This window comes from Mus caroli, unplaced genomic scaffold (genome assembly GCF_978045245.1).
Source record: "Mus caroli unplaced genomic scaffold, Mus_caroli_1 scaffold_4, whole genome shotgun sequence".
NCBI classification, from domain to species: domain Eukaryota; kingdom Metazoa; phylum Chordata; class Mammalia; order Rodentia; family Muridae; genus Mus; species Mus caroli.
In genome coordinates this window covers 128,236,808-128,257,011 of record NW_028227259.1, presented here as the reverse complement: position 1 = coordinate 128,257,011, position 20,204 = coordinate 128,236,808, and positions in this window count along the sequence as shown.

Sequence of the window (20,204 nt, the reverse complement as noted above, 5' to 3'; positions counted from 1 at the left end):
TAGGCAAGATCTGGCTGGCTTGAAACTTGCTACATAAATCTGGCTGATCTTGAACTTGTGGAACGAGCCTGCCTGCCTCTCCTACCTCAGTGCTGGCTGGGATCATTCTCGAGCACACTGCCCAGCTTCAAGCTGGAACTCTTAAAATTACATTTTACTCCTTTTATATTGTGTGGGGTATGGGTATAAGAGTGCACGCCACAATGTGCATGTGGAAGTCAGAGGTCAATGTCCAGGAATTGGTTCTCCGCCTCCTTCCACCATGTGGGTCCAGAGGACTGAGCTCCTATCTTAGCTTGGCAGCAAATGCCCTACATGCTTAAAAGGGGGACAAAAGTAGAGAAGGCTGTAGGTGGAAACTGGCTCCCTGTGGAGACTTGTGTTCAGTGTAACTGCTGGTTAAGAATTCCAGACTGGCTGGGCATGGTGGCGCACGCCTTTAATCCCAGCACTCGGGAGGCAGAGGCAGGCGGATTTCTGAGTTCGAGGCCAGCCTGGTCTACAAAGTGAGTTCCAGGACAGCCAGAGCTACACAGAGAAACCCTGTCTTGGAAAACCAAAAACCAAACCAAACCAAACCAACCAAACAAACAAAAAAAGAATTCCAGACTGGGGGCAGCAAGATGGCTCTGCGAGTACAGCAGTGGGGCATCTGCTTGGAGCTGGTCCCACCCTAGCAGCACAGATCATTACAGATAATATATCAAACATGCGCACACGTCACCCCGGGTCAGCTGCCCCACACTGAGGAACAAGAGATAGCTGTGCTGAGTCACTAACCAGGAAGCACTGGGAAGAACACCAGCCACCACCCAGGGCTCCCAGTGGCTGGGCCTTTAAGTTGCTGAGTCACCTGGGCAGTGCCAACAGCCACCTCAGAGGATGACGATGGCAGTCCTCACGATCACTGCAGCACCTCAATTGAGAGACTGAGATCAGTCATTCAGCAAGCATTTCCTGAGTGCCTGCTGTATACCAAACACGTGGCAGGTCAGGAGAACCTCTAGTCTGAGGTAATGAGATCCGAAAGGTGATGTGAGGAGCCAAGACTGAAGGTATCCAGGAGAGAGGAGGTGACAAATGACTTCAGACCTGGATGACAGTTTAGAAGTTCCTGAAGAAGTGGAGTGTACAAGCTGGGGGGTGTAGCTCAGTGGCCATGTGACCTAAGGAGCTCAGTCCTAGATGTTTATCCAGAAGAAATGGAAACATCTGCAGAAATCTACACAAGCATTCCTACTCTGCCGGAAGAGCTACAAGGTGGGAGCTCGCAGACTCTTCTGTGTATGCAGTGGAAAAGAGTTCACGTCAGAGCACAAACTGCTTCTAAACTACGCAAGGGAGAGAGGCAGACACTAATGCACTAGGCACAGAAAGTCATGTATCCTAGGACTGCCTCCGCCACCACCTCCCCCCCCCCCCGCCACCTCCCCCCCCCCCCCCCATCAATGCATCCTTCATACCTCCCAGGGCAGAGGACAGAACCCCGGGCCTTGAACATACTAGGCAAGTTTTGTTTTGTTTTGTTTTTTGAGACAGTTTTTCTGTGTTGCTAGCCCTGGTGGTCTTTGAACTCACTCCATAAAACAGGTTGGTCTCAAATTCACAGAGATCCTCCTGCCTCTGCCTCCTGAGTGCTGGGATTAAAGATGTGTGCTACCACCGGTTTGGGCCAATTTTGTTTTGTTTGGAGATAGGGTCTCATTATGTAGACCAGGGTGGCCTTCCAAACTCTGCATGTGAGCCACCACACCCAGCTTTGTGTTTGATCTTTATTTGTTCTATTCAGAATCTTCAAAGCTATAGAGGCAGAAAGCAAAATAGTGGCTGTCACAAACAGGGAGAGAGACTCTGTGACTGTTTAATGGAGTGATACCAGGGAGTTATGGAATGGTGTTTTCAAACTCAAGACTTGCAGCTGCAGGCTCACATTTTTGAGCTTTAAAATGTATGAGATTTTTTTCATCTCATTAAGAGGGAAAACTTTAAAAAAATAAAAATAAAGAAAGAAAAAGATGAAATGATCATAGTGACACAATCCCTGTCATCCCAGTACTCGGAAAGCAGGGGTGGGAGGGCCGAGGCCAGCGTAAGTCTACATAATGACACAGTTCAGAACCAGTCAGGGCTACAGGGTGAGACTGTCTCAAAAGAAAAATAGAAAAAAAGAAAGAGAGAGGAGAGGAGAGGAGAGGAGAGGAGAGGAGAGGAGAGGAGAGGAGAGGAGAGGAGAGGAGAGGAGAGGAGAGGAGAGAAGAGAAGAGAAGAGAAGAGAAGAGAAGAGAAGAGAAGAGAAGAGAAGAGAAGAGAAGAGAAGAGAAGAGAAGAGAAGAGAAGAGAAGAGAAGAATATGTGGGAGATAGCTATCTTGCCAAGGAACAGTGAGGTCAAAGGTCACAAGGCAGGGCCATCTGTGGGGCAGGCAATGGTCAGTAGACGGAAAGTGGAGGATGTGAGGTAGAAAGGACAGGAAGGTGGTTAGGCAGGGACCAGTGGGCTACCCGGAGGTGGCTTTAATGTAGGAAGACAGAGGGCAGTGGAGGGTTTTGGTCAGGGCATGCCACAGTCACACATTCTGGCTCAGTGAGGTGAATGTATTTGACAGGGGCTGAGAGAGGCCTCGTTTTCTTGCTGGGCTGGATCTGCGCTCACCCTCCTCTGTCTAGGAGGAAATGAGGTCTGGGGGGGTGTTTGCAGAGAACTCAGGAAGTCCTGCTCTTCTGTATAACTGAGGGAGCTGTACAAGAACAAAGTGCTTTGAAACATATCAAAGCCTCCTGTGCAGTAAATGTGGAGGGAGCCAGAACCCCGGGCAGCACAGTTGCCCCACCGATGCATGGCGGAGCCCCTTACATGCTCTGGCGATGACAGATCGGCAGTGGACACACCTCCAAGTGATGAGAGAGAGAGTCTGTTAGGCTTTGCTGACAAGGCCTGCTTGCGTTCCCTGACCTCTGGCTCTCAGCTATCTGGGTATTTCTAGACAAGGCCTAGAAAAAGGGAAAGTTTTCTCTAAGCAGGAGCCTGGCTTCCTGTGTCTCTGCAGAACAGGAAGATGGCTGATCTGGGCACACCCAGAAAGCACGCTCTGGCGCCCCACCTCCTCCTGGGTGTCCCACTTGTCTCCTTAGTAGCCTTTACTGCCTCTCCAGCACACTGCCTGTTCTCTTAGCATACTGGACGTCTCTCACAGACAGAGGCTGGGCGTCGCAAGGCAGCTGCTCACACACTAACCCCTGGGAGAATCAGCCCTGCTCTTTCCTCCCGGCTGGCTCCTTCTGGGAGTTTCCACACCTCCTTACACTCACTGCAGAGGAAAGAAGGCCTCTTGAGGATTTTGTCTTAAACCTGTTTTCCTCCCACACCGGTGCATCTGAGGTAATGGAGTTGTGTGGCAGTTGCTGGAGCTGAAACTAACCTAGGCGCCTGATCCAGCTCGTCCCTTTCTGCAGGCCTCAGAATTCATCTCCAGGCAGGAGCTGACTGTCAATCATTCCTGCTTGCTGAGAGGATCCTGTTTCCTCTCAGCGCTGCTCTACCGAGATCTGAATTACTATCTCACCCGAGGATCAGCCATCTCACCCGAGGATCAACCATCTCACCCTTGGGCCCTGCTCTGCCCAAGCAGGCGTGCAGATTTTTACCTGAGAGTTCATTATTTATTTGTTGTGTATATGTGTGTTACATATGTACTCGTTTGTATGTGTACACACGAATGTGTGGGTGTGTATGCATGATATAAGCCAGAGATTAACTTAGGGTGTCTCTCTTGATTGCCCTCTACTTTGTTATCCTTTACATTTGTGTATGGGTGTGTGCTCCTGTGTGTGTGTGTCTGGTGTGTGTGTACACGTGCACGCAGGTCAGAGGACAAGTGTGTAGAATCAGTTCTCTGTGTCCACAGTAGAAGCTGCAGACTGAATTCGGGAGGTAGCGTGTGGTCTCTCTTCCCCCACCATGGAACCTGCTTGCTCAAGGGTGGAGTTTCCTGCTCATTTGTTCTGCCACGCCCACTGCTGGACCCTGTCGGCTTTGCTGCTTGGAGGCACACACGTGTTCGTCCTGCTACTGGACCCCGAGTTACTTGGCGGGAAATTGGGATCCCTCCCTCTTCCTTTATAACTTAATGTTGGAATTAGTAAAGGGGGGCCTTGAACATGGAATCATCTTGGCCCCATTCTTTCTCCCACCCCATCTAGCTTCCTCTCTTTTCAGCTCGAACTGCCATTCTCAGTTAAACCGTTCATGTTGCAGACTGTGGGCGGGCCACAACAGTAGCGAGCACTTTTGACCAATGAGCCTTCTCTCTTACACTCCTCCTTATCCTTTGAGGCCCCGTCTCTCACTGGGCATGGGGGTTGCCTACTCCTGTAGACTGGGTCAGCAAGCCCCAAGGTTCCTCCTCTTCCCACCTCCCCAGAGCTGAGGTTTTAGTAAAAAAAGCCACATCTGGCTTTTATAAGAGTGCTGGGACCCGAACTCAGGTTCTCACATCTGCACAGTCAGCTGAACCATCTTCTCTCATCCTTTAGACCTTATTTCTCAGAACAGTCAGATTTATGAAAGAGACGCTAAAGCTAGTTCAGAGAGTTCCTATCCACCATGTACCGTTTTCCTCTTCCTCTCTCTCTCTTTCCCCTTTACAGCTCTGGGATGGATCCAGCATCCCATCTCTCAGCTGTACCTTCCACTTTCCTATTCTTCACAACTTTGTGTGTGTGTGTGTGTGTGTGTGTGTGTGTGTGTGTGTGTGCGCACGCCCATGCTTGGGCAGGTGTCCATATCTGTATGCACATGGAGACCAGAGTTGACATCAGGTGTCCCCCAGCTGAAGCTGGAGCCTGCTTGGCTCAGTGAGACCCTGAGCACCAAGGATACTGATCTATGCTGCCCCAGCCTCTTCGTGGGGCTGGGCTCAGAACTTAGGTCCTCCTGGGTGTGCAGCAGGCACTTTCCACACTGAGCCGCCTCCCAATCCCTGTTCTTAGTCTTCCAAGCACTTTCCTTCCTTCACATCTTACAAGGCACATTGGTTACCATGACTGAGACATCAGGTGAAGGCTAGAGTCTGTTTGGGTTTCCTCAGTTCCCCCATGTTTGTCTGTTGTCCTGGCACCAGGAAAGCATACCCCATTTAGTTCCTGTATCTCTTTACACTCCTGTTTGCTATTTCTTGGACTTTTTTTTTTGGGGGGGGGGTCATGGTAGGCAGTGTCTAATGTAGCTCGGATTGGCCTTGAACTCACTGTATAACTAAGGATGACCTTGGACTCTTGACCCTGCTGTCTCCACTCATTAAATGCTAAGATTACAGGCCTGCACAACCATGCCTGGTTTTATGTAGTTTTGGACTCTAACCCGGGACTTTGTGCAAACTAGACATGCATTATACCAATTGAGCTGCAGCCTGAAGATCTGCTTGCTTGTTTGTTTGAACTGAGACGGGGTCTCGTTCTAGCCCTGTCTGGCCTTGAACTCCTGGCAGTCTTCCTTCCTTGTGGTCTTGTGTCACCACACCCAGCATCCATCTGGGCTTTAGGAAGGGTCCTTTCCTGCGATCTGCTCCCTGGTTTTCTCTGGGATGGCAGGTTTTAGAAGGAAGAGCTGTCCTGCCTTATCAAAAAGGTCCATACAGATGCCAGCACTCTGGAGTCACAACAGGAGGATCATAAATTCAGAGTCTCCTCAACTACATAGCAAGTCTGAGGCCAACCGAGGGTAAACAAAACTCTCTCAAAAAAAACTAAACCAAGCCTTATTTATTTAGCCTTCTCTTTGTGAAGTTACTCTTCCCCCTTCCCAAACAGTGCTCTTGGAAGAAAGTCTCTCTGCACTGCCCACACCTATGACCTGTGAGTCATGAGAGTCTCAGGGCTGAAAATCAGGTCCTCCCAGTCCTGGCCCACACCCTCTGTTCCTCTGAGGTTGGCTTAGCTGACCCCCTGGGCCTCACATGCCCTGGCACAGCAGCCCCTCTGTGGCCTCATCTGCTGCCACTTCCCTGTTAGTCACTGCCCTCAGGCACACTGCCTCCCTTGTCCCTTGGTCTGGCCTCTAGGCCTGTACCCAGCCTCTCCCTCTGCCTAGAGCCACTTCCGCCTCCTGCTCAATCTGCTTTCGGCCAGTTTCTGTGTGTGATCCTTCAGGTTCCAGCATGGTTGTCTCCTCTGCTGGAGACCTCAGGAGATCTCTGCTCATGACCTCTGGGAGTCCTCACCACAGACAGTCTGTCCATAAGGCACTGCCAATCCACCCACTCAGCGCCAGTGCTAAAGCCTTGCAGAAGGCACAGTGCCCTTGAACACAGCTAGGGTGCACTGTTGAGGACCCTGACAAAGGGCTGAGAGTAAGAGTGTCTCTCAAACACTTGAAAGATGGAAAGGAGGGCTGAGCGTGGTGGCACGCACCTTTAACCCCGGCACTCTGGAAAGATTGAGTTCCAGGGCAGACTGGTCTACTAGCAGTTCTAGACTAGTCAGGCCAAAGAGGGAGACCCCATCTCAACAGAAAGATAGAAGCATCTGCACCCACACACCATGGGAACTAGAACTGCAGCTCAAAGGTATAGCACTTGCTAACATTGGGTTTGATTCTCAGTAACACACATAGATAGAGATACACAGAGAGAAGGAGAGAGCTGGAGGGAGAGAGGGGGAGAGGGGTGAAAGGAGAGGGAGGGAGGGAAGGAGGGAAGAGAGAGAGAATATGAAGAGCCAAGTGTGGGTGCATACACATCTGCAACTTGAGGCAGGGGGATTACTTTGACTTTGAGGCTGTCTGGAGTCCAGAGCTAGTACCAAGATGGTGGCATGCATCTGTAATCCCAACACTTGCAAGGTGGAGCGGGGGGGGGGGGGCGTAATCAGGATTTCATAGCTGGCTTTTGATTTATTGCAAAAATAAGGCTGACCTGAGTTACCTGAGGTCCTTTCTCAAAAAAGCAAAATAAAAATAAATTAGGAGGCAGGAGATGCCTTTTATCTCAGTACTGGGAGGCAGAGGCAAAACACAGACAGACACACACACTCACTCTCTCTCTCTCTCTCTCTCTCTCTAAATATTCTATATTAAATAAAACAAAATAAAATAATAATTAAAAAAGCACAAGTACACATAACAATAAAATAGGGGAAAAGTTACCAGTTCTTGGGGGATGATTGAGCCCTTTGATCCAGACCAACCCTGGAGAAGAAAACAGAGGAACACTTGCTACAGCCCTGCCTGCCTACCATACCTTCCAGATGGTTGTCTGGGACCTGGGCCTAGAGCTTCATGTGTGGTGGTCGTGACAGTATCAGCCCCTTCCCCGGCTTGGCAGAAACAAACGAACACTCTCCCCCAGAGGCCAGCCCATCATTCTAGGTCTGAGGGGATCCTGGACAGACTTTCTAAAGGCTCAGGAGCAGATGAAGAAAGTCTGGCAGCTCTGGTTTATCTGTGGCTGGAGTGCAGCTCCTGGGCTTCATGATAGAGGAGTAGTCTCTGTAGTCCCCGCTGTGAGCCACCGAGATGCAAAATCAATCAGCTAAGGTGTCAGGCATCCAGCTTCTAAGAAGTAATTCGTTTAGGAAGGGCCGTGCAAGAGGAGTCCCCACGACTGAATCCTGATGGCTTTATAAACAGTGAGACAGAGCGCGAGACCACACAGGTGCATGCGCTGTCACTTGCCACATGTCCTGTGGACCAGCACTGTGTTATACTGATGGCAAGTGTATAATCTGCTGGCGCCCACATGAGGGGACAAGGCAGTAACATGAGCAGAGCCAGGCCGCACAAAGCCCAGGACCGAACATTTCCAGCACAGACTCTGAGATCATTATAACTAAATGGTTAAAACAGTAAATACCCAGCTGGCTTTGTTTTTTATTGTTGTTGTCATTGTTGTAGTTGTTGTTTTTGAGACAGAACTTTGTACAGTCCACCCTGTCCTCAAACTCCCCAGGAATCACTTCCTCCTGCTCCCCTCTCCCCAAGTGCTAGGAACACAGGTATCATGGCTGGTTTTATGTGTCGCTGAGGGTGGAACTCAGAGCTCTGTACTTGTTAGGCAAGTACTTTACCAACTGAGCTACATGCAGGGCCCTTAAAAATGTTTACAGGAGCCGGGTCGTGGGGGTGCACACCTTTAATCCTAGCACTCAAGGCAGAGGCAGGGGGAATCTCTGTGAGTTCAAGGCCAGCCTGGTCTATAAAGGGAGTTCTGGGACAGTAAGGGGAGGGAGGGAGGGAGGGAGGGAGGGAGGGAGGGAGGGAGGGAGGGGGGAGAGAGAGAGAGAGAGAGAGAGAGAGAGAGAGAGAGAGAGAGAGAGAGAGAGAAATTGAGAACAATTGAGGGGCCTGGAGACATGGCTCCCGACAAGGACATGAGAACACTGGCTGCCCTTCCAAGGACCCTGGTTTGGTTCCCAGCACCCACATTGTCTTCATCAGGGTTTCTATTCCTGCACAAACATCATGACCAAGAAGCAAGTTGGGGAGGAAAGGGTTTATTCAGCTTACACTTCCACATTGCTGTTGATCACCAAAGGATGTCAGGACTGGAACTCAAGCAGGTCAGGAAGCAGGAGCTGATGCAGAGGCCACGGAGGAATGTTACTTACTGGCTTGCTCCCCCTGGCTTGCTCAGCCTGCTCTCTTATAGAACCCAAGACTACCAGCCCAGGGATGGTATCACCCACAAGAGGCCCTCCCCACTTGATCACTAATTGAGAAAATGCCCCACAGCTGGATCTCATGGAGGCACTTCCCCAACTGAAGCTCCTTTCTCTGTGATAACTCCAGCTGTGTCAAGTTGACACAAAACTAGTCAGTACACGCATGGTGGCTCATAACTGTGGGGTTCATTTCCAGGAGACCCGATGCCCTCTTCTGGTCTCTGTGGGCACCTGCTCTCACAGGAACATATATACACACAGCCAAAGCATTCATACACATAAACAAATAAAATAAAGAAAAAAACAGAATAAAGGAATAGAGGCCGAAGACTGCGTGAGAAATTTCGTTCTATATTTGTTGCAATTTCCAGACAGACAGATGGAGAAGGCAGACAGACAGACAGACAGACAGACAGTGTAGGGCAGAAGCAAGCTGATGGCTCAGAGCCCGACTTAGAGCCAATGAAAAGCAGCCTCCAGATCCCAGGAGGCCAGGGTCTGGCTGGACGCCTGCCCCAGTGCCGGAAGGTCTTTGAATGTGGGCTCTGCCTCTGCCCTCCCCCTCCAATGTGGGCATCCAGGGGCTCAGAGTCCCTTCTCCCCCTGAGGCCGCACACAGTGGGAACCAGTCCCCATTGTGGAAGCCTGTCAGCCTGCTGCCGGCTCTCCCTGCCAGATGTCCTTCACCCACTGTTCAGTCTTTGTTGTCCTGCCTCCGCCTCCCTGGTTATCTATGGGTTTAAAATAGATAGGCAAGCGAGGAATGCTGCCTAGCTACTCAGCTGCTACCAGCCCTGCTTGCAGCCTCAGATCTCCCAAATCCTTCCCCTGCAGCAAGAGGAACCGCTTGCTCCACCTCTGTCGGAGATTTCCCTACTGAGTTAAAAGGAAAACTCTGAATTCAGAAAACCAGCCAAAACACTACTGCAACTGAGAGGCTCTCAAAGGACACATTAGAACATAGCTCATGACGATTCCACTCTAAGGCTATTGTGGTCCTACTAAGGGTCAAGGACACACATCAGGACCAGGCTGATAGAGTCCAACCGATATTACCCATGTTCTTTTGTAAAGAGAATGTTTTATTTTTACATAAAAGAGCCAAGATGCAGTCTTACTTTCCAGATAGGAGCACGGAGTCCAAAAGGCAAAGCAAAGAAGGCTTATGCATGAAATCTCAGCACTCGGGAACTTGAGTCATGAGTTTGAGGCTAGCCTGGTTTATATAGCAAGTTCCAGGCCAGCCTGAGATATAGTATGTGACCCTGTCTCAAAGCAAAAAAATGAAAATGACAAAGCAAAACAACAACTACACACACATATAAGGCTGGGTGTGGTGGTGTATACCTTTAATCCCAGCACTCAGGAGTAGAAGTAGCTGGGTCTACATGAGTTCAAGACCAGCCTGGTCTATAATGTGAGTTCTAGGCCAACCAGAGTTATATATTCTCTACATAGCCCCAGCTGTCCTAGAACTCACTTTGTAGACCAGGCCAGCTCAAACTTGCAGGAACTCACCGGCCTCTGCCTCCCAACTGCTGGGATTAAAAGTCTGAGATGCCCGGCGTGGTGGCGCATGCCTTTAATCCCAGCACTTGGGAGGCAGAAGCAGGTGGATTTCTGAGTTTGAGGCCAGCCTGGTCTACAGAGTGAGTTCCAGGACAGCCAGGGAGATACAGAGAAACCCTGTCTGGAAAAAAACAAAGGGGGAAAAAAAAAGTCTGAGAGTATGTGTGTAGACCACATCACTCTCACTGACCTATGACCTATTTCTACACCTTGTCTCCTTGATTATCACACAGTTCTTTCTTTGAGACTTTATTATTTAATTATGCATAGGGGTGTGTGTGTGTATGTGTATGCATACAAGCACAGGTGACTTCATGAGCCAGATGTGTCAGATTCGTGGCAGCTGGAGTTAGATGGTTGTGAACTGCCTAACATGGGTGCTGGGAACTGAAGCCTTGGTCTGGAGAAGCAGCCAGTGCTCTTCATTTCTGAGCCGTCTGCTGCCCCTCCATACACGTCCTCACCCTCGTATGTAAACTTCAGGAGAAGGCCGGGCCTGCTGTGTTCACTGCCTGGTTCTGTCCCTACAATTCCCAGTTGTAGAAGCTGCTCAGTAAAGATGCATGAGATGAGGGTTGAGTGAGCGCACACTTGGGGTGTGGAAGGAACAATGGTGCAGGGCTCAGATATCTCTCCGCTATACATACACGTCCTCTGATATGCTTTGTGGGAGCCTCTGAAACAACAGGACACATTATTAATCCACTTCTCTCTCTCTCTCTCTCTCTCTCTCTCTCTCTCTCTCTCTCTCTCTCTCTCTCGGCTGCCTTATCCCATTTACCCCAAACCTGCTCTTTCCTTCAAACTACAGAGTTTGGTGGCTTTGAGTTTTTTTGTTTTTGTTTGTTTGTTTGTTTGTTTGTTTTGAGACAGGGTTTCTCTGTATAGCCCTGACTGTCCTGGAACTCACTCTGTAGACCAGGCTGGCCTCGAACTCAGAAATCCGCCTGTCTCTGTCTCCCAAGTGCTGGGATTAAAGGTGTGCGCCACCACTGCCCGGCTTTGTTTTTTGTTTTAATGTAATGTGTGAAATGTGCGATGTGTGTGCCCAAACTACAGCATGCACTGGAGGCAAGAGGACGACCCTCAGGAGTCTGCTCTCTTCATCCACCAGGACCTGGAGGGCAAACCTGGGTTATAAAGTTTGTACAGCGTGCAGTTTTCCTAGCTGAGCCATCTTGCCAGCCTTTGTTTTGTTTTTGAGTCAGTGACCCCATCATGTAGCCCAGGCTACCTTCAAATTCCTAGTCTTCTTTCGTCAGCCCTGGGCTGGGATTGCTGGCCTCTGTTGTTGCACTGGGCTCCTAGTACTTTCCATATTGGTCTCATAAGGCCAAACTGCAGGGAAAGGGTGTGACAAAGAAAAAGTGGCAAACTGCCCATCACATCCTAGTGGGCGGGACTTCTGGGACCCTGAGGAAGGATGGAAGGGTGAGGGGAACACGAGGCTGAAGTGTGAGACGGCCTAAGAGGCTCGACACAGGCAGAGCAGAGCCACCTCCGGATGAGCTGTGAGGTGTCATGAAATCAGCTCCCATCCTCCCACCTTTCCTCCCCGAGACACGAAAAACCTCACAGTGATTAGAATGTTCCAGATTTGGTGCCTGAATTAACACCTTCTGTTGAAAAGAATCTTCACTTAAGAAAAAAAAAATGGCATGGAATTAAGACAATAGCAATGGAAAAACCCCAGACTATTTGCTGTATTGCTAAGGAGAACGGAAGCTGGATCCAGTACTGCAGGTTTACAGTTCCAGTTACTCCCGAGGCCTCGGTGGGAGGGTGACAAGTTCAAGGTCAGCCTTGGGCAACTTAGTGAAACTGTCTCAAACATAAAAAGTTTAAAAAAAAAAAGTCTGGAGAGAGGGTTCCGTGGAAGAGGATGAGCGGCTCACAATCACTGGTAACTCAGGCTCCAGGGGATCTGAGGCCCTCTTCTGGTGTTCAAGAACAGCTCCACTCGTGTGTACACACACTACACACAGATAGATAATTTTAAAAAAGAATAAGTGAAGCTGGGCATGGTGGCGCACGCCTTTAATCCCAGCACTTGGGAGGCAGAGGCAGGTGGATTTCTGAGTTTGAGGCCAGCCTGGTCTACAAAGTGAGTTCCAGGACAGCCAGGGCTACACAGAGAAACCCTGTCTTAAAACAAACAAACAAACAAACAAACAAACCATTTTATACATTGAGTGGCTGGGGACGTAGTGGTTCATTTGCTAGCAAGCTCGCCTAAGATGAATGAAGCCCTGGGTTTGACCCTCAGCACCACGTGAGAAGGAAGTGCAGCGGCACAAGCCTGATCTCAGCACTCAGAGGCCGGAAGTCAAACTTGTTCAAACGGGAGGCCAGCCTGTGCTATGTGAAGACCCTGTCTTAAACACTAGAAACCAAAGACACTACCAAAGTCTTGGAGGCAGGCTCAATAGTAGAAGGCTTAGATTCTTTTGAGACAAGGCATCAAATTGAAGGCCAGGATGGCTGCAGCACTGTGCCAATCCTCCTGCCTCAGCCTTCCAATTGCCATGACACCCTACCTTGTTTAGAGTTTTGTTTTCATTTGGTAGAGAGAGCTTGCCTGGCATGTTCAAAGTCCCAGATTTGATTTTCTCATCAGGAAGGGGAGGTGGGAGAGAGAGAGAGAGAGAGAGAGAGAGAGAGAGAGAGAGAGAGAGAGATTGGGACAGAGAGAGACAGAGAGAGAGAGGGAATCCTTCACATGCCATTAGGAAAAAAACCACTAAAGAAATCTAAATAGAGTAGACAATAGAGCTAACACCATTTTACCATTTTGATACTGGTTGATTATCCATGGCAAATGTACACATTATAAGATATTAGCAAGTCAAGTAGTGAGGGAGCAGATAGGATATTCTGAATTATCTTCTAGATGTTTCTGTCCATCTGAAACTGTTGTAAAGAAGTAGGGCCAAGTATGGCAGCTCATGGCTAGAATCCCAGTGCTCAGCGGGCAGAGGCAGGGGAATCACTTCAAATTTGAAGTCTGTATGGTTTATACAGCAAGGCTCCATTTCAAGAAATACAATACAATCTATTCTATTCACCACGTATGGTATCTCATGTCTGCAATTCCAGCTCAAGGGAGGCTAAGGCAGGAGCCTGAAAATTCAAAGCCAGCCTGAGATACATCACAAGACACTGTCTCAAAAAATCAACAGGGGCTTGGGTGATGGTTCGCTGGGTGAAGGCAGTTGAGAGGCCTGGTGACTTGGGCCCCCCGTGGGGGAAGGAAGGCACTGCACTCCTTTGACATCTCTGCATGCATGTACAAACCCCCACCTCCACAGCAGAAATAATTCAATGTAATCAAAAAAGCCAAAAAAAAAAAAAAAACCATTAAAAATTAAGGAGTGATTTGGTTCGATTTCTAGGAATTTCGTGGATTTTTTTTTTTTTTTAGATGTTTAGTGTTCATGCCAACATTTGGAATGAACAAGGAAAGGAAAAACCAAAATGTTGCCATTGGAACAAAGGCATACAGTGTACCATTAGAAAAGAATTTGGGGGCTGAAGAGGTGGCTCAGTGGTTAAGAGCATGCACTGTTTCTCCCGAGGACCAGAATTCAATTCCCAGCAACCCTGTCAGGTGTCTGTAACTCTATCCAGGCCAGAGCCTCTGTGGGCACCTGCACTCTTGTGCTCACATTTACACATAATTAAATAACAATAAATAATAATAATAATAATATTTTTAAAAGCATTGGGTATAGTTACAAGGCCAACTGTAGTGTTCTGTCTTCTCACTTCTGCTAAAAGAGAAAGCACATGGGAAGCAGAGACCTAAAATCAGAAAAGGTTACAGCTGGGAGCGGTGGGGCACACCGTAATCCCAGCTATGGAGAGGCTGGGGCAGAAGGATCTCTGTAAGATCAAAGCCAGCCTGGGGTACATGATGCCCTGACTCAACAAACAAACGAAAGTCTGCAACAAAAAACCATCTGTTCATTATGGTTACCTCTGGGACGCAGGACAACAAACATTTCCAAAATTTTCTACATTTGAAAAACTTACCACACAAAATGCCTGTTTCATGGTCTCTGCCCACCCTTGTTCCCTGCCCACTCACTCCCCCTCTACTTTCATATACTGGATTTTGATTTGAGACAAGGTCTTACTTTGTAGCTTCCTCTGTAGCCCAAGATGGCCTTGAACTCAGGGCAATCCTCCTGTCTCAGCTTTCCATCTCAGCTGGGATTATAAACAGGAATCACACAACTGGTTTTGTGAGTGTTTAATGGCAAAACAAAACAAAACAAACAAACAACCCCCCTCACAACAACCCCCCAAAACAAAACAAGAACAACAAAACACCCCCTCTAGTATGTGTATACATCACATTTTCTTCCTCTTCTTCCTCATGTAGCCTAGCTTGGTTGCAGATTGGACAGGCAGCTGAGGATGGCCTTGAACTCCTAATCTTTCTACCTCTCTCCGCTGGGTCCTAGAATACAGATGTGCACCACACCGTATGCAGTCCTGGGAATTGAACCCAGGCTAAATCAACATCCTAATTGAGCCACATCCCCTAGCCTAGGCACGGCACAGCTTCTTTGTCCACTCTGCTGTTGGTTACTGTTGATGGGCCCTTAGGTCAATTCTGGATCTTGGCTTTCATCAACATTGCTATAATTAACACGGCTGTGCAGGTACCAGAGTGGTATGGCTTGTTTATATAGACGCTAGAGCTATTATACGGATTTCTATAATGGCAGCAGTCATTTAATTCCCACCAGTAGTGTATCAATACTCCTCTGTCTCTCCCACCCTCCCCACATTGGTAACCATCATTGGATATTATCTTCCTTTTTTTCCTTGTTGTTGGTTCTCCTTGGTTATTTATTTTTGTTTTTTTTTTTGTTTGTTTTGAGGGTGTTAATTTGGGGAGGGGGTTTGAGACAGGGTTTCTTTATGTAGACTTAGCTGTCCTGGAACTTGCTCTATAGATCAGGGTGGCCTCGAACTTACCCTGAGAGTTGGGATTAAAAGCATATGCTACCCAGCTAGTTTATTTTTATTTTTATTTACATGTTTGGGTGTTTTGCCTGTATGTATGTGCACCGTGTGGATCTGTGGCCCGCAGAGGTCAAAAGTGGAATCAGGTCCCCTGAAACTGGAGCTATAGATGGCTGTGAGTCACCAGGTAGATACTGGGAATCAAACCTGGGTCCTCTGCAAAAGCTACAAGTGCTCTAACCACTGGGACACATCTCCAGCTCCTATAGCTCTTTTTTTTAAAAAACATGCTCTGGAGACAGTTTTGGTTTCAAGCTTCTCCCTAGCGTGCTGGCAAACTCAGGGCCTGGAAGTCAAATTTCAGGAAGTCTGCTCTGAACCTGCTGAGCACACACACCAAAAGCAGAATGTGTCCCCAGGCTGGGAGGAGGGGAGTGGAGACAAAGGGACAGGGCAGTCAGCCCTGTAAGATAAAGGAGCTCTACAGCAGTGACATGGCATGCAGGGTACATGTCCAAAATGCCACACAGCTGAGCATCTAGTAATGCTTAGAATGACTTACATGGCACCATGACACACATGGGCCTTTTAAACCAGCACTTGGGCGTGGAGACAGAATACATACATGTTTCAGACCAGCCTAGTCTACAAAACAAAGTCCAGGCTAGCTGGGGTATAGAGAGGAATTTCTCACAAGAAGGAAGGAAGGGAGGGAGGGAGGGAGAGAGGGAGGGAGGGAGGGAGGGAGGGAGGGAGGGAGGGAGGGAAGGGAAGAAGGTGAGGGGGAGGAGGAGAGAGGGTACCAGTGAAATGGGCAGATGGCTCAGTGAGTAAAATGCTTTCCCAGCAGGCCTGACAACCCATGATTTACTAGTAACCACATTAACAAACAAACAGAATACCTGAATGCAGTGCACACACGGAAAACCCCAGGGCTCCTAAGGCAAGCTGCGTGGTGGAGACTAGAACTTCCTTTAGAGCCTGGCAGGTCAGCAGGTCACGAGAATGAGATGTTGCAGCAGAGAGAGAGAGAAAGATTGTCTCAAAACAAGGCAGAAGGAAAGACTCAATTTTCCAAATGCATAAACCCACACTCACACGTGTATGGATATATACAAATCAACATGGAGAAAGGAAACAGGATATTAATTACCCTCTGGACAGGGAGAAAGGAAAGGGCTAGGACTCACTCTGTGATGTGCCTTCCTTCATCTGGAAAGCATACTGGTACATAAGTTTAAAAAAAAAAAGATTCCACCTTCAAAACGAAACAATCGACTTTAGGGTTCGAGAGAGGGCTCAGCAATTAAGAGTATACACTATTTTCACAGAGTACCTAAGTTCGGTTCCCACCTTCATCGGGCAGCTTACAACTACCGGTAGCTCCAGTTCTAGGAATCTGACACCCTCTTCTTGCCTGTGGTCTTGTCCACAGAACCACACACATCAACACATAATTAAAAATAAAACTTTTAACACCATAACCAACTATGACGTAAATGTGGTTGCACACGTTTGGTAATCCCAGCACTTGTGATGCCAATGCAGGAGAATCACCCTGAGTTTGACGCCAGCCTGGGTTACATAGTGAGATCTTGTCTTTATAACAAAACAACCCCCCCCCAACCCAAACCTTAAAACCAACCCTCTTAATAACCTCACATCCTCTAATTTCATGGCACACCCAAAATAACATCAGCTTTAAACAGTCATTAACTGTCCTCTGTGGATCTTCTTACTCTCCAAAGCCCAAACTGGATCCACACTTTTATCCTTGCAGATGACAAGTGTGAAGGTAACTCTGGGTATCTAGGTGTGTGTGCACGATGGCATGTCGGGCTGTGAGTCTTCAAAGGGAGCGGCTCCCACACCTGATGCCTTGGGGAATCATTCCTCCAGCACCTACACAAACAGCTGCACAGCCTGGGCCAGGCAACACCTTAGCACATTCACACATGCTCTCCCGCCTTCTCCAACCAGAACCCTTTCCCCTTATCTCTGAGACAAAAATCTTACACAACAGCCAAAGCTGCTCTGGGACTTATCATGGAGCTCAGGTCTGAAACTCACAGCAATTCTCCTGCTTCAGCTCTGCAAATGCTGAGATGACAGGAACAAGCTACCATACCTGGCTTCAAATTGGACATCATTTATGAGTATTCCTACCAGTGACCACTGAAGAGAAGGAATTTTGCCTAAGGTTAGAAGATTTTTTTTTTTTTCGAGACAGGGTTTCTCTGTGTAGCTCTGGCTATCCTGAAACTCACTCTGTAGACCAGGCTGGCCTCGAACTCAGAAATCCGCCTGCCTCTGCCTCCCAAGGGCTGGGATTAAAGGTGTGCGTCACCAAGCCCAGCATAGGTTAGATCTTATCATCAAATAGGAAGGACTTTTCCCTCTCTATTTTAAAAGTACTATGTGCTTGTCTAATAACTCCTGATACTGTGTAGCAGGAGATAACTGCCTATCTTATCCAGCAACAATAGTCCTTTGAGAAGGAGCTCTGCCAAGCATTTGTATATGTATATGAATATGTACATGTGTGTGTGTGTGTGGCCCTTGATCCCTTAGAGCACAGTCCTGTCAATCCACAAGTATTATAGGAGAGTAACATAAACCCCACACAACCAAAACAAGAAAAGAGCATGAAACTCTGCCAGTGCATCCCACAGGCAGGTCTGACATCAGCACCCAAACCCTTGACATGGTTTTCTCTACTTCTCTCGGTCCTTTGAAGAGCAATGAGATGTTTTTAGAGTAGCAGAAACGAGACGATTTTGTGGTTTGCTCTGACAAAGGAAGTGGTAAGTAACTTGACTAGATCGGTGGCAAAGCAGCAGGTGTGGGTTCTGGGGACAGGCAAGGCTGGAATGCTGGCATGTAAGGCTCAATGAAACCCTTGGGTTGTTACTGTGTGCCCGTGAGCCATTCAGAAACTGCCTTGCTATTTTTTTTGAGACAGGGTCTCATATAACCCATTCTGACCTTCCCAAGTGCTGGGAACATGTATGTTGTGACCTCTGGCTTCCTGGCTTGCTCTTGATCTCTGCTTTCCTCTGCATCCTCTGACCTTTAGTCTTCCTCTCATCTTCTGTGAGCACTGTGAAGACGTTCTACCTTAAACCTCAGGTGGATTCGTCCTGAGAGTATAGCTATACCTCTTAGGCAGGTCTAATCTTTTCCAGGAGAGGTAAAAAGAGAAAATACCATAATCTCAGCTTCCTACATCCCTTTCTGTCTTTATTGTTTTCTTTTTGTGTTCTCCCCTCAGGATATTTCTTGACCAATTATAACAATTTAAAGGGAAGTAAACCCAAAAGTTTCCTTTCTAAAGTCGGCCAAACCTTCTTCTTGGAGTTAAAGGGAAACACCTCTTCTAACTTTGTGTGCTTGCCCTGAGCACAAAGGGCTAGGAGACTGGAACCAGTGTAGTCCAGCCAAATGTTCTACTATAGAGACACACAAGCTGTCATTTCCATCTAGACAGGCCACACCAGTCAGCCATCAAGCATCTACTGAATGCCTGACCACTGAGGACAGTTACAAGATCAGCCTGGTATGATGCTAGAGTGATGGATGCCAGACCATGTGAGTCAGGAGACCTACCAATTATTTGACTTGGGGGTTGGAGATCTGGGCTTCCTTGTTTCAGGGCCTCAGTGTCCATACATACAGGTGGAGGTTAGCCTGGGCTGTGGGTTTATTCCAACTAGAAACCATGATGAAGAGTGAAACAGGGGGATGAATTCCCTCATCCCTCTATCCCCAGGTATCTCCAGACAGCTGGAGAACCTGAGCAGATGACTAAATTTTGATGCCTTCAAGGGCCCAGTGTGGTCCACCCGGATGAGTGGACACCTTCCCCCTGGCCAAAGGGGCCGCCCACATGTGTCTGTGTTTATAGCGCTCCAGTCATACTTTCTCATAAAGTGGCCCAAGCTCTTCCTGCTTCAGGGCCTTCACACACACTGGACTTGCTGTGTGGGCTTCCTACAGGAATGGTGGTGGCTTTGTACCTTCTTCAGATCTCCTCCTACTTCCTCGAAGGTCACCTCTTACAAGTCTCTTACATTCTTTCCTATTATGTTATTTTGGTTTTGGTTTTGTTTGTTTGGGTATCTGTTCTTTGAGTTGCTGGGATAATCATTTTGTCTGTTTGGGGGTCCCCTGGCAGGTATATGTAGGTAGGGTGTCTTGTCTTATTCAGGACTGTACACTTAGCCAGGCATGGTGGTTCATGTCTGTGACCCCAGTTTTCAGAGGGTGCCCTAGTACTGTGAGTTTGAGACTGAGTTCTTGGTCAGCCTGGGCTAAAGTGAGATCCTGCTTCAAAAAATTAAAAATAAAAGATAAAATTGTGGGGCTGGAGAGATGGGTCAGCAGTTAAGAGCATGTGTTGCTCTTGCAGAGAATCTACTTCAGTTTCCAGTACCTATGTCAGGGGTTAACTGATCTCCAACTTCAGCTCCAGGGGCTCGAACACCATCTTCTGGCCTGATTGATACTGTACTAAATTCTGAGGGTACTGATGGGCTCTGGACTTCTTTCCAGAGTCTCCTTCTTCAAGACTCTGAGATTCCGTTTAGACTCAGAGGCTTCAGGCATTTTTTTTTTTCTCATTGTTTGCTTTTTCTTTGTCTTTGGTGTTGGTTTTTGAGGCAGGGTCTCTCAATGTGGACCTGACTTGCCTGGAACTCACAAACGTAGGGATTGAAGACAAGAGCCACGGAGGCCACTCAGTCTGCTCCTTGATAGACTTGTCTTTTTTTTTTTTTTTTTTCTTTTTTACCTTGAGGGAAAAAATAAAAATAAAGGCTCTTATGACCTCACAACATACTCACCTCCACCGTAGTGATATCATGACCGCGTGATGGCGTCACAAGGCTCTCTACGTCCCTTCCAGCTCCTCCTCTGAAACCTCGGACTCTGGGCGGCGCTTTCGCGCGCCGATGACGTCACACACAGCGCTGGCGTCACGTGCCCCCCCGCGAGGGGTGGGGCTTGAGG